At 28.9% G+C, this 14841-nt stretch overlaps 1 protein-coding gene across 3 annotated transcripts in view; it reads left to right on the forward strand.

Annotated features, from left to right (window-relative positions):
• Nucleotides 1–14841, forward strand: part of LOC108912630 (fatty acid 2-hydroxylase) — a 66572-nt gene that overhangs the window by 14271 nt on the left and 37460 nt on the right. Inside the window, exons 1-2 of one of the 3 annotated variants that reach the window (XM_018717923.2) lie at nt 4335–4428; nt 5860–5976. The exons of 1 other annotated variant lie outside the window; for it this stretch is intronic. The gene's annotated coding sequence lies outside the window, so the exon portion shown is untranslated. Of the gene's footprint in view, nt 1–4324; nt 4429–5859; nt 5977–14841 lie in introns of those variants that run through there. One more of the 3 variants, XM_018717921.1, reaches the window with a different exon arrangement.

Genomic DNA, 14841 nt, shown 5'->3' on the forward strand with positions numbered 1-14841 from the left:
GTTGTTTTGGCTATTTAGCAACAAAAATATGATATGCGCAGGTATCAAAACAATTCTATCTTGTAGCAAATTTCATAACAAACAATTTCACCAGTAATAGTTTTTTCTGTAAACTGCATATTTAAGAAGTTATGTTGGAAAATGTTAGAAAAAACACGTCATTTTTGAGTATTTTTGCAGTTTTTATTTTTTTCTGCAAATAGCACAACTTTTTTTCTTGGCGCAACCTTATATTTTCATTGTATATATTATTTTCTACCGATTTTTACTAATATCTAAGTTACGTCAAGCAACAGCCATATCTCGAAGATTTTGAGCTTAATTCTCTTGGACTATTATATCTTCTTCATTTTGTACATTCACTTCAGTGGGACTAATGGCCTTTATTGTAGCGGGATTACATTCTCCTCGAAGTCTACGAAATGATGTACTAAAACTTGTGTGAGCAAGTTGATGTCTATTTGGGTATCTTCGTCGATATTCTCGCGCAGCTTATCTGGCGTTCCCATTAGAATAATAGAAAGACAATATTTGCATACACTTCAATTGTAAATAAATGTATTTTTTATTTAGCACTATCAAATAAACAAACAAAATGACACAAATAATAATAATAATTATTAATAATTATTGTTATAGTAATCATCATTTTTATTTATCAGGCTACTTTGATTGAAATTATATTTTGTTAAAATACTTGTAACTTCTAAACAAAAACTAATCGGACCTATGTTCATATAAAGAAATGTTCAAAATTAACCAAGTTCTCTGTCAAAGTTTTTAATAGAGCCTGTAAAATACACTCTATAATATATAGGGTGTTCCGGAAATAAGTACCAAAATTTTTACCACCATTTAACTCGAGAATAACCATTGTCTAATATTACATTTTCCCATTGGCTCATATTTTTATCGGGTATTTTGTACACATTGACAAACGCTAATGAGAATGTTTTATCGTATGTTTCGCTATCGTACAAATTTTTGTCCTTCTTTTCGTTTATTATTGAGTCAAGTCAGTAGCAGATAACAACAATATAAAGTATTAAAATTTGATATTATCCTAAAAACCATTATCATATCCATAAAAACTCTTTCTTGATTCGTATATATGTTTTGCAAAATATCACACAGAAACTTGACAATGGAAACACACAAACACACCGTATCGTCACTAAATATTACAATATGTATCTTTATAAGGTCATACATTTACGCTTCACTAAATATCACTATAAATTTTACTATACCTAATACATTTTAAACTTAATAAAATACTGCCCTGTATTATACAAATTCCATTTCGATTGCAGTAAAAACTAATAAGTACTTCAAGCAGCAGAAAGTAGCGAAATTACCTACCGTATTACGAACTTTTAATCCGATAAACTAAAATAAATATAATAAAGTAAATCGTTGACATTTTCGGCCATTACTGTTTGGTTGTTGTTGGCTGTTTGGTTTTTGCCAATTTATCAGTCTGTTGTCATATCATATCAGATAGATAAGTAATTGCATGATGTTATGTAGTTCATACTGAGATTCACAAACTAAACACAGTGCTTTGAAAAATAATAACAAATACTTTATATTAAAAACTGGAGATGGTAATAATTAATTCAAATCTTTCAGATTACTGAGCATCAAACTAAACAATATTAAACCAAAATTAAATATAAGTACTTTCAAGCATAAATTTACCAATTTTAGTAGTGTTTAATAACTCATGCAAAAAAAATATTATTTTTTTAACATTCGAAAATTATTTACTATTCGACGTTTGGTCCACATTAACATAAAAAATAGTGATAATAGAACCATACAAAGTAATCTATTTTGACAAAATTAGTTTCGATTGCAATTTCGCTCTCTGCTATTCCATTTTCATGTAATTAGTTTCAGAAGGTAACGGCAGGTAATACTGATAAACACGCTGATAGAATTCAGTTCGGGTGCTGTTTAATGGTGGCGTAGACAAACATTTAAGTGCAGTTTAAAAAACGAATTAGAGCTCCGTTCACCAGTTAAAGAACCATCAAAGAAGTATGACCCCAATATTTTTGAACCTGGCACACCGCACCACACATTAATATGAAATCGTTTCTGAAAATTTCTGTTTCTTATAATTCTAGAATTATCATTGTTCCAATGGTATGATGTATTGCGATTAAACATACCGTTGTTAGAAAAATCATCTGTCCATAAAATCATTTTTGGAAAGTTGGGATTATTATTTGCATTATTTAAGTACCAACGGCAAAACTGTCTTCTTTGTTCAAAGTCATTTAAGATGGTGAACCAAATTCACCTTGTAAGGAAACAATTTATGTTTTGTAGAATTTTATACACAACGTACGTAAATTACCATTCGTGGCTAATTCTCATAATGAAGTATTCGGATTTTCTTGCACACAAGCATATCGTGAGGAAACTCTTTTCTTCTTTAGCGTTCCATACTTTCTTAGATTTGCTTCAAGTTGACTAAACTTTCTTCTATTAGGGAATAAGCAATAAGCAACTGGCGATAGACAACGGGAAATAACATTGTACGTTTGTCTCACGTCAAAGCAACATAAATCAGGAAACAGTGACCATCTTTTTGTAAATAATGTCGGACAATGACAGTGATGAAGATGTTTTACTATCTTGGTGGTATCTCCGTATGAGAAGAAAAAGCAAATACCTTGGATTCACCCTTCATTATTGGATCTGAGTTGTCATATGGATAAAAGAACTGGAACAACATCCAGTTAAATTTCAAAATTGTTGCCGAATGAATCCAGACTCATTTAAATGCCTGTTATAAACAGGGTGTGGCGTATATAATCTATAAAAATTAAACTACAGCTTCCTGATGATATTTTTAATAGAAAACTCTTATACGAAAAAGTTCTATCTTCGCGTTTTTTTTTGTAAATTAAAGCTCATTTATTCAACGAAAATGAAGGCCGACCCTTTGTTATTTATTAAAAACTTTAGAAATGTTTTTATGCGAACTGACATGCAACCTTATAATTGAATCTAATAGGTACTAATAATACTAAAAGAAGGTTAGATTACATTGTCAAAAAATTTGTGCAGTCAACTGATTTTGTATTTGTATTGAATTTATTATTCATTTAATTATTAAATATTAAGCATGGTCCATAAGTGTTAAAAAGTGAAAGATCTCTCTATCTTTCAACGACGATTTGTTTACGCGGCTGGTCTACAGCACGTAACTCATCGTACAGCACACGGACAGGACCGTTCCAGAGAAAATATTTTGATCCATAATTGAACTTTAATTTTCGAAAAAAAAACGCAAAAATAAAACTTTTGCGTATAAGACTTTTCTATTACAAATATCGTTAGGAAGCTGTAGTTTAATTTTTTAGAACCAACAGAAAAAAATGCATTACTTTGACAAGGCAATTACACTGTATAATATAACAAAATATACTGTGTAATATATTATAGACAAACTGTATAATACATTTTAATAAATACTAGTTAATTACAATTAAAAAATTGAAGCACTTATCAGAATCTTTAATTTAAATTGCAATGTTGCTTGGAAAATTAAACAATCGACATGCAGGTTTATCACCGGTAATATAAATCGCCGAATTTAAGCAACTTATTTTTACAGGCAATATCGCATTGCTTCAGTATGCGAGGCAACATCTGGTCTTTAGTGTATTGTGAATAGGTGATAATATCGTGTATTGCTAGTTGCGTATTGCTTATTGCCTGTTGCTCTAGTGTGCGACCCCGCTTAGGGTCTACTATGTGACGAAAAAAAATTGTTGTGCTATGCGTCAGAATAAAGAAAAGAGAGTAAACGCTATCATTCCGTAAAAGTAAAGAAGTGAGTCCACATCAAAATTACAAACAAAATTTTAAATGCACATGGTAGAGAAGTAACAAATAATAAAATTATAAATAAATAAGGCACATCTTTGTGTAAATAAGAGTTTTCTTAAAAGAAAGTAATGCTGTAAATATGAATTTTTGAATATCGAAATGGATAAAGAATGCGTTGTTCTTCACATGGCTGCAAAATCTCCACTGATCTAATAAACGGATGTGGACCGCAATTCCGCAACGGTACCTCATCTTAGTTTGCCGGATGTTGCGGGCCTAAACCTTATATCATTGGAACCTTAAAAAGCTATTTTTTAACATTTTGTTATTATTAGCACTTAATTTGACACACCCTCTATATACTGATACACAGACGCGATCTTTTTACATCACGATCATTACGCATATGTTTTCGGAATAACTGTCACTTGAAGATAAGAAGATAATATTATTTATATAATAGGGGACCTACAATACATAGAACTAGTCCACACCTTGTCGATATGATAAACAGTTTTTCATGGTGCAGTTGGTGAGAAAGTGATACCCTGTTCTTTGATATCGATTAGTCACGTTTAATTGGTAAGCAATTTAATAACACTATTGAATGGCACACGCTTCACTATTGTGATACTACGGATGACAAAAATCCTCTACCTACATTATTGATATTTCGATACCAGACCCGGCATTTATGAAATTACCCTCGAGTTAAAATTTGCTGTAAATTTAAAATTATTCTAGTTATTAATTAAATATCTGCTTGTCAGAACCACAATACAAGAATATTTGTGATACAGAGTGTCCCAGGAAGAAAGCACAACTTTAAATGAATATCCGTCAGGTAAAAATAAGCATAACAATTTATTTAATCTGTGGCCCGGTAATGTACCGTTTTCGAATAAAGGTTTTAAAAAATTTTGAAAAGACAATACCCATCGATTTTCTTAAATATTTCAACAATGCGCAATGATAGCTTCTTAAAAGTTATCTACATTTGGTACATAACTATTACTAATAAATTGTACGTTACCAGTGCCGTAGATATTGGAAGTCAGTCTCTTTTGAAGAACATGACTTTTACAGCAAGTACTACATTTTGAAATAAAACATTTCCAAAATAATATTCTGTTCTCAAATTTTTATAGATTCTTAGATTTTGAATAAAGATACTTAATAATGCAATTTTTGTCTTACATTATAAACTTGTCGTTTTCAAAAGGATTTTAATAAATAGATAAATAATTAAATATGAATTGATACACAAAATTAATAACAAATAACCATAAAAAATATAAACACTTTGTTTAAGATAATTATGGAATCAATAAATTAAAAAAATATGTAACAGAAGATTGATAGTCGGCTTTAGTTTTCGAGATATTCGGCATCAAATTACAGTGTACTCTTTTTCTCAAGCTACATTTTTTTCTTATTTGAAAAATTTTATTTCTAATTTTATTTGCTTCTTTGAACCTAACCTACTCCAAAATATACGAAAAATGAACATTTTAGATGTATCATATCTACGGCACTGGTAATTCAAATACAGATTTATTAGAACAATTTTGTAATCAGTGATTGTAGATATTACTATTTATTTTGTCAAGATATTATGCATTCTTGGTATATTAAAAACATAAATTTTCGAATCAAGGACGTTCGGGCCATATCAGGAGGAAAATAAAAACATTTAGATCAAGTTAATATTAAACAATATTGCTTCCTTAAAAAGTCATGAACTTTCTTAGATATATATTTTGTGAAAGTACGTTTTTGAAGTATTCAGAGGTCATTAAGAGTATCTGAAACTTTTATTTTTTGTCACATAATTTTTTGTGGGTTGAAATTTTGAGAAAACTAACAGTTTTGCGCTGCATCACTTTATTCACTATAAAATGTGATATACTTGCTACATATCACTAAAATGCATAGTTTCTACCGCAGTTATCAGTTATGGATAGCCGACTACTTGGAGGTATTCTAATCTAATTAAACTTATTTACGATTTAGATCAATTTATCTTCATTGGAAAATCAAGACCTAGTGAAGTTTATGTCACTAAATATGGTTTCGAGGAACCACATTCTAAGGGGTATAATTTCATCAGGCGCTAAAAGTTGAATAGAGGTAAGTCAATCTAAATCGTAAAAAATATTTATTATAAATTTAACAAAAGGATTAATAAAAAATCTCAACGCATACAAAAATCACTTTCTGTCTGTATTGCCCGACCGCTGGCCACCGTAAAGAACCGCAATCTGTGTGCCGCAGATTAGAAACTCCCAAAAAAATTAGTTATCCGTAACTGTTAACAGCAGTAGAAAATTTAAACAAATTTTTATGAAATGAGGCTTTTTTGCGACATACAACCTGTACAACTGTTTTATGGCAAATAAAGTGAGATTTCATAATATATTTCCACTTTCTTAAAAACTCCACTAACAGAAAAGAATATGACAAACAAAAATAAATAATCCCAGGTTATTCTTTTAGATAAAAATATGCCTATTTTTATAATCGACTCACAAAAATCCATCTTCAGCAAATTTCATTAAAATATAAAGTAACGGAGTTAGAAAACATTATTTTTTTAACTAACTTTCTTAAGAAGAAAAATTTTATCGTAAAGTTGGTCTAAATCTACGAAAATATGGCTTCTTCGCTTCCGGACACTGCATTATAATACTTTTTTATTATTTTTACCTAAGAAATGTTTCCCTAGTAGAAGTTTATGCAGTTTCTCAAGATAAATTCTTTTTGGCACAAATAAATTTTGATATAAACATTTGAAAAATATATTGTATACAACTAATTTAATGTTCAATTAAAATTTAAAGTAGTTAAAATAAAGGTCGTAATAAAAGAATTTAGGAATGTAGAAAAAAAATCATAAATTTATAGGAACACAAAACTGTAAGGTTACCTAGATAACATAGGAGCATATATGACATGAGCAAAATACTCAGTCATCCTTCTGTCACATCCAGTTTAACCGAAAGTGACTACAATTTTCAAAATTAAGATTGGTATATTTTTGCTATACATTTTCAGGCTAAAATTTATTGTTAAAATTTTAATTCACACAAAAATTTGTCAAAACTGAATCCCAATATACAGGATGTTTCAGAAAGACCTCCCGTAAATACAGAAGGTAGTAGTACGACAAAAAATAAGAATGTTTTGTCTTATGAACTATATGTCCTCTTGTTTTCGAGATACAGAGCGAAAAGATAAAATTTTTTAAATAGAATTTTTACGACAATTTTCAAACGGCGCAAAATATTTTTATGAAATTTGGTATTCCGGGGTTTTTAATGATGCCAAATAAGCTGGTGTAATTATTTTTTTATATTTCTTAGAGGACGCTAGTTATGGTACATTCCTATTACATTTTAAGTTCTAATTTTTTTAAGGTTAGGTTTTTTACCATTTGGGCTCCAATTTCTAATGTACAATTTTACTTTCTCAGAATAATGTACTCTTGTAAGAACTTCCTAATGTGGACGGTTTTCGAGAAAAAAGGCTTTTAATTGAACTCTTACAATATTACGGTGTATAAAATAAGTGACTTTTCTCAAAGTAGGCTTATGTCAAAACGTATTGATGGATGTCTCAGAAACAACGCATACATTCTTAGTAATATTTTAAATCTAATTAACCTTATATCAACATTTTAGTGACCTTAATTAGTCATTACAAACTACCGTCACTAACCATCACTAAAATTTTAATATAACGTTAATTAGAGTTTAAAATTTTACCAAGCATGTATGCGTTGTTTATGAGACATCCATCAATAAGTTTTGACATAAGCCTACTTTGAAAAAAGTCACTTATTTTATACACCGTAATATTGTAACAGTTTAATTAAAAGTCTTTTTTCTCGAAAACCGTCCACATTAGGAAGTTCTAACAAGAGTGCATTATTTTTAGAAAATAAAATTTTACATTAGAAATTGGAGCCACAATGGTAAAAAACCTAACCTTAAAAAAATTAGAACTTAAAATGTAATAGGAATGGAATAGGAATTAGACCACCGTATTTGACACACTTAAAAACTCCGGAATACCAAATATCGTAAAAATATTTCTCGCCGATTGGAAATTTTCGTAAAAATTCTATTTAAAAAATTTTATTTTTTCGCTATATATCTCGAAAACAAGAGAAGATAGACTTATAGCTCATATAAAAAAAAATTCTTATTTTTTGTCGTATTATCACACCATGTATTTAAGGGAGGTCTTTCTAAAACACCCTGTATATTAAAACTACTCAATTGAAATTATTTTTTTGTTAATCTTTTTTCCCATGTAGTTAACTAGATTAAACTATTTTTTATCGATTACTCAATATATATTGTTTCTTTTGCACAAAAGTTACAGGAACCTCCATTAAATACTAAAAATAAGTTAATTAATAAAGAATTGCAACCTTGGCGAAGTAAATTTTAAGCGAAATAGCACAGAAGTAGTTAAAAATATAACTTTGAGCCTAAATAGTGTAAAAATGTAAAGTCTCATTTAAATTCCAAAAGTTGTGGTTACGTCACCCCCATTTGAACCAAAAGTCAGAAAAATGATTTACCTGTTTTACTTGTATTCAATATAATATCGCTAAGGATTTATAAGGGTCCCCAATGCTTTGGATATAGTATTGGATACTGGGTAATAACAAAATAAACATGAATAAATTGCATACATTTACTAAGCTGAATATAGGTATAAAAAAGTAGGACAGTTATCATTAATGCATTAGTGAAGAAGAGTATCCCTAAAACTTTCAATAATGGAATATTTTTTTGTAAATGAAATATTTTATTAAATACCTGTTAGGTACACAAATACCTGGTAGGTCACAAACAGGAAATTTTACTAAAACATTAAATTCTTTTTCACTTTTTCTGTAAAATGTACCTACATACAGGAACATTGATGATTTTGTGTCGTAAAAATATTTTTCGAAAAATTTGTGAGAGTAGAAAATAATGCACGCACAAGATTAGATTGCTCCAAAATTTCTGTGTCAAAATGATGTCTTAATATTTCGTATACTTATATCAAACTACTATAAATTTTTAGAGCCAAAATAAATTGATAATTAAACTTGTTGACTCCCAACACTCAGGTCTTGTAATAGGTGGTCAGTTGGTAGCCGAACGGTTTAAGGCGTCAGTTCTTGAATCGATATTGCCAATGTTGTTAGATCGAGCTTAGCGACCGGATGACCGTAAATCAGATACATTCCTAGTGGGGAATTATGTACCCTCTTTAGGGGTATGTAGAAAACATTGGCTTGGATCTGATATTTATGCTTACCTCTATCCAAAGCTATTTCATTTAGTGGTGCAATTTAAATGTATACTAATACTTGCTTATAGTTGTCACATTTTGGTATAGTAAACCAATTAAATGAATTTGTAATACTGAGAGAGATGCTCTCACTACTAATCAAGTTAACTCAAAACAAAAATTTTACAGCTGGCGACAATTTATTTTGTACCTAAAAAATGATATAAATTAGATACTCTTATTCGCAGGCGAAAAACAGCATACAAGCTCAATTTCATTACACAGAGCACAAGACTGAATTTAATTTTTACAAAGATTTGAGCATAAAACACACCACTGGACTTCAAAATTTGTAAAAAAAAAAGTTATAAGAACATTTATGAAAGAAAAATAATTCTTAAAATGTTAGGTAATAAAGTGCGAATGTGCTTAGTAATATACACATAACGAACTCATAAAAAGCTTATTGGAATCACAGATCACAGCGTGAAAAATAAAGAATAGAGAACTAATTTTACATTAAAAACAATGGTTGCATAAACCTACAATTTATGTTGAAGTTTCCATGTAATATGGGGTTCATGAACATATCCAGAAAAGTCCTTGAAAATAAATTAAAATTAAAAAAAAAACATTAAAAATCATCATCATCATCATCAAAATAGCCTATAACCAATGAAGTGAGTCAAATACAATATAATAAACAAATATGTTTGCCTACAACCCAAACGAGATGAGAAAAGTTCAAATCATCAAGAAATTTATAAAAAAAGCCTGAAAGTAGATTATCTAAGATATCTGTTAAAAGTCGACACAGAATTTAATTTAGAAGTTTAAAAAAAAAGATAAGCAGTTCCAAATGCATTCTGCATGTAATTTTGGTCGTCGTCTTGTCAACACTGAAAAATTCTAGGTAAATCAAAATAACAGGCAGCGCAAACAAATGCCAAGCAAATCAAGATACTAGGTGGCTCAAAGAAGATTGGATGAAAATAAATAATAATAGCCATATTAAAGATTTGTAACAGTGTGTTCATATTTGTAAAAGATTAGTGTATATTTTAGCTAGAGGTTAGAGAAAATAGGATTTTTTTTGAAACGCATTATTCAATAATTTCCAAATTGTTTTATTTGAATAAAATTATAAATACTTAACATTTAAAAAAACAATTTAAATTTTGCAATTTAAAATAATATCAGAAATAAAATACAAAAAAGTAATTAAAAAAATGAAAGTTAAAAGTTTTGTGTGTTGGAGAATTCGCTTCTGAGCAAAAGTTTACAAGAAAAATAACAAGAAAAACAAAGTCACAGAATGTTTCCTTTATAAACATTATAAATTTCAAAATAATAACATCCTGTGTATATTACATTAGGACACCTTGTAATTCGATCTAGGCAAGAATGATAAATTGTTTAAAGAATTGTTTAAGATAAAATAATAATTGAGTTTACCTTAGGATTAATTTAGATTTTTTGGCACCACGTTATCTCTTTAGTGCTTACTATTACTCATAACACGCAATTTATCCAAATATTTCTATTCAAGGTGAAAATAATCTACATGACCCAATTTTAAAATAAAAATTTGAAACCAGAATAATCATAATCTAAACACAAATGTTTACCTAATTTTTTGGATTCCTCTAGGAAGAAAATTAATGACATACCGCCTAATATCACTAAAGCTTAGGTTACGTAAAATAATATGTATAGAAAGTTGATATATTTTTTTTCTAAATCACCTAGATTTATAATTAAAAAATTTCTTATTGCTGCGCCCTTTTGGCTAAAATAAATTTGTAACTAGAAGATACAATATCTGCATAAATAAAATACGCCATTCAACATATCTGTCGCTTCGATAAATAACCTAATCCGCAACGTGTAAACCAGCAGACAGTTAAGTCTACGCATATTTCAATGCAATCGTGTGTTGTTTTATGGAGAGAAATTCTTTGAGATAATTACTTTTTTAAATTTCTTCCTAGATTAACACCTTATCAACAAGTTCATTAATTATCACAGGTATGTGCCACGGATATAATGCTCTTAAATGTAAATAGACCGGATATTAAGAAAATTAACATTTTTCAAAAATTAATTATTTTTATATTTACGAATGCCAGTTAAAAGGAAAACCCGTATTTAGTAACATTCTATAAAATTTATCACAGTTGAATTTCATGTTATAAGTTATATAAAGCGTATCCCAAAATTCACGCAAGAAATAATTTTGAGAGAAAACACAGGTTTTTAATTAAAAATTGTATTTTTTTATGAAAATTTGGAAACAAATTTAGAAATAATTTTTTTATATTTAGAAAAAGTATTCGGAATAACGCGAGAGATATTAAATTTATGATTCTATTTTTTGAAACTTAAATTCACTCTGTTTTCAATACAAAAATATTTCTGTCATAATATCCTTATCGCGGAAATACGAAATACAATTTTTCATCAAATTGAAAAATTTATTGCAGTAAATATCATGACATACAATAATTCTTTTTAAAGATATATTTAATTGATTAATATTTATTAATAGCATGATTTTCTATGTACAGGATGATTCACTGTATTTTGACCCCCCTATTAACTTTTTTGTTTTTAGAGTTATAAAAAAATGTGAAATACAAAAGTTGCACGATTTTTTATTAATTTTTAGGAAAGGTTGGTCGAAAAGCAAATGAAGTCCAAACAAAATGACCGCGGATGTTAACTTTGTTAATTTAAATGGAACACCCTGTATATTTTTACATATTTGGATAGAACATTCTCTGTCGAACATAGTCATATATAGGGATTGATGGAAAAAAAAGAAAAGAATGTTTTTTATTAAGAAAATAATATATATTGTAATTGTTAGACCCCTTTCAAGCACTTCTGCCTTTTTTCCAATTACGTAAGAATTTACAGATCTATAATATTTTGACATATCGTCTCACTACAATACACAATATTATATGGTAGGCCGTGACAGTGACAGGTAATGTCATGATAACATTGTTATTGATTGACAGTTTATATTATTATTTAATTAAAATAGGTTACACAGAAGTAGAAAATTGAAATATTATTAAGAATTAAAATAGAGTGAAGCTATTCATACTCTATTTTAATTCCTAATAATATTTCAATTTTCTACTTCTGTGTAACCTATTTTAATTACATAATAATACAAACTGTCAATCATGACGTTACCTGTTACTGTCACGGCCTAGCATATAACATTGTCCATGAGTAATTAGACCTCTCACGGCCTAATTAGTGAGACTTAGTTAAAATACCTATACGCATTTTGAACCATATCAATGTTCGATATGTCAAAATATATTACAACTAAATCTGTAAATTCTTACGAAATTGGAAAAAGGCAGAAGTGCCTGATAGAGGTCTAACAATTACAAGATATTTTACATATTATTATTTTCTTAATAAAAAAACTTTCTATTCGTTTTTTAATAGTATCTAGAGATGGACCCAATAAACCCTATATGACTATGCTCAACAGGGAACGTTCTATCCAAATATGTAAAAATATACAGGGTATTCCACTTAAATTAACAAAGTTAACATCCGCAACCATTTTGTTTGGACTTCATTTGTTTATCAAATATCATTTTCGAAAAATTCATAAAAAATCGTGCAACTTTTGTATTTTATATTTTTTATAACTCTTAAAACAAAAAAGTTAAAGGTGGGGTCAAAATATAGTAAATCACCCTGTACCCACATGATTATAAAATATTACATAAATGAAAAGCTACAGGGCTATTAAAATCAACATTTAGTAGATATTATTAAATATCTTTAAATAAATCTATTTTATCAAATGAAATCATATGTTGAAAACCCGTTAAAATAAAGTACCTAGTTTTAGTTGAAAATATGATTTCAAATTACATAAATTTTCCACTGAACGTTAAAGAAAAGTAATATAACTAACGTTATAATTAAACATTATGGATACAGAGAACATTTATCAAAATAACATTATTGTTGTTAAAGTAAAGCTAAAGGAGAAAACGTTATATTGACCTATTTAATAACTAGGTCACACGTGCGTCTGATTTTAAGTTTATCGCAAGCTGTGGAGTTGTTAAATAGAAGCTTCATGAAGCAGTTATTGTAGTGCTTTAAAAAACGAAAGAAAACATCAATTTTGTAGTTAAAAATAACGTGGATTAGCGGGACATTTCAATGATTATTCAACTGATAGTCATCAATAGACGTTAATTTAATATGTCTTTGATACCAAAAGTATGCTACAGAAATATAACTTCATAGACAAAGCTTTTTTGAAAAGGCAATTCAAATTTAATAACAAGTCAGTGGCATTCATCGAAAGTGAAAGTTTTTCCCCAGGTTTCAATCACATCAGAGTATATGTAACGGATTAGCTTTGATGTGTTTGCCTAAGTTATTTTTAGTTAGCAGTTGTAGTAAATTATTACATATCTTTTTAATTATCATTCTAGATAACGTATAATAACGTTTATCTCGACGTTACAATGTTTATTCCAGGTAAATGTTGCTTAAACATTTTTTTGCTCTGTTACAGATTCACGTGCAATGAAATAAATTAATGAATTACAAGAATATGTCAGCTGTAAAATATATACGGATGACAGTTTGGCAGACAATTAGAAACATTTAAATTTTTTCATGGACCTATTTTTCGAATTATTTATTGTTCAAATATCGCAATTTTATTGAATATATGAATCATCTATGCTGAGAAATACTTTAATCTCAATTGATTCGTTGGGAAACTTATCTACTTTATTAAAAATTGATCAATAAAAGGCAGGTGTAGTTGCATGATAGGATACAGAGCTCATATATCAAAGTGGGCACGAAATAACTCCTTTCCTAGATTATTTGTGACATTTGTAGCCCAGATCAATAAAATTCTACCTACCTTTTCTGTTTGTTTATTCTCAACATGAGAGTACTCAATACTTTTATAGGTAAGTTCTATATGCTCATTATTTCCTGTTCACAAAAGAACAAATAATAATGAGATATATTTCTTTGTTATAACACATGATGTGAAAGCATTCCTGTACGATTAAATTACTGATATTTATACATACAAGATTTAATTTATCACTATTATTATTATTATTAAATTGATTAACTGAACAGAGGTTGAAAGTTATTATGCTCTAAACAACTGGGATTAATAAAACACTTACGACTAAACTAAAAATACTAAATAACATATAACAAATACAATGAAATATACAGTTAAACACACTTAAATCTGTAATATGTTTTCTTAAACAGACTTAAGGTACATTTCGCTCGGAGCAGCTATGATCGGCGATCGCGGCTCGGCGACGATCGCTTGCAACTGCGTAAACGTAAAAGTACGTAAACATTTCCTTCCGAGCGACCGCGATTCGCGACGGCAATTGGCTTTGGCGACGATCGCGGACAGCCTGCTTCTAAAGCAGTATAGTCGCTGTCGTCGAGTGATTCAGACGACTTGTTTCAATTAGTAACGTAAATTTTTAAATTAAAAATGAGTTCCGACGATGAAAAATTAATTGAAATGGTAGCAAAACACCCATCGCTATACGATTTGAAGAGTCCGGCGTATAAAAATCAAAGAATTAAAGACAATGCATGGAGGGAAATCGGAGTTTTTACAGATGTCGCGGTCACAATATCGCTGTGCAGGTGGTTCCAACAATT

This window comes from Anoplophora glabripennis, unplaced genomic scaffold (genome assembly GCF_000390285.2).
Source record: "Anoplophora glabripennis isolate ALB-LARVAE unplaced genomic scaffold, Agla_2.0 scaffold650, whole genome shotgun sequence".
In the NCBI taxonomy this organism is placed as follows: domain Eukaryota; kingdom Metazoa; phylum Arthropoda; class Insecta; order Coleoptera; family Cerambycidae; genus Anoplophora; species Anoplophora glabripennis.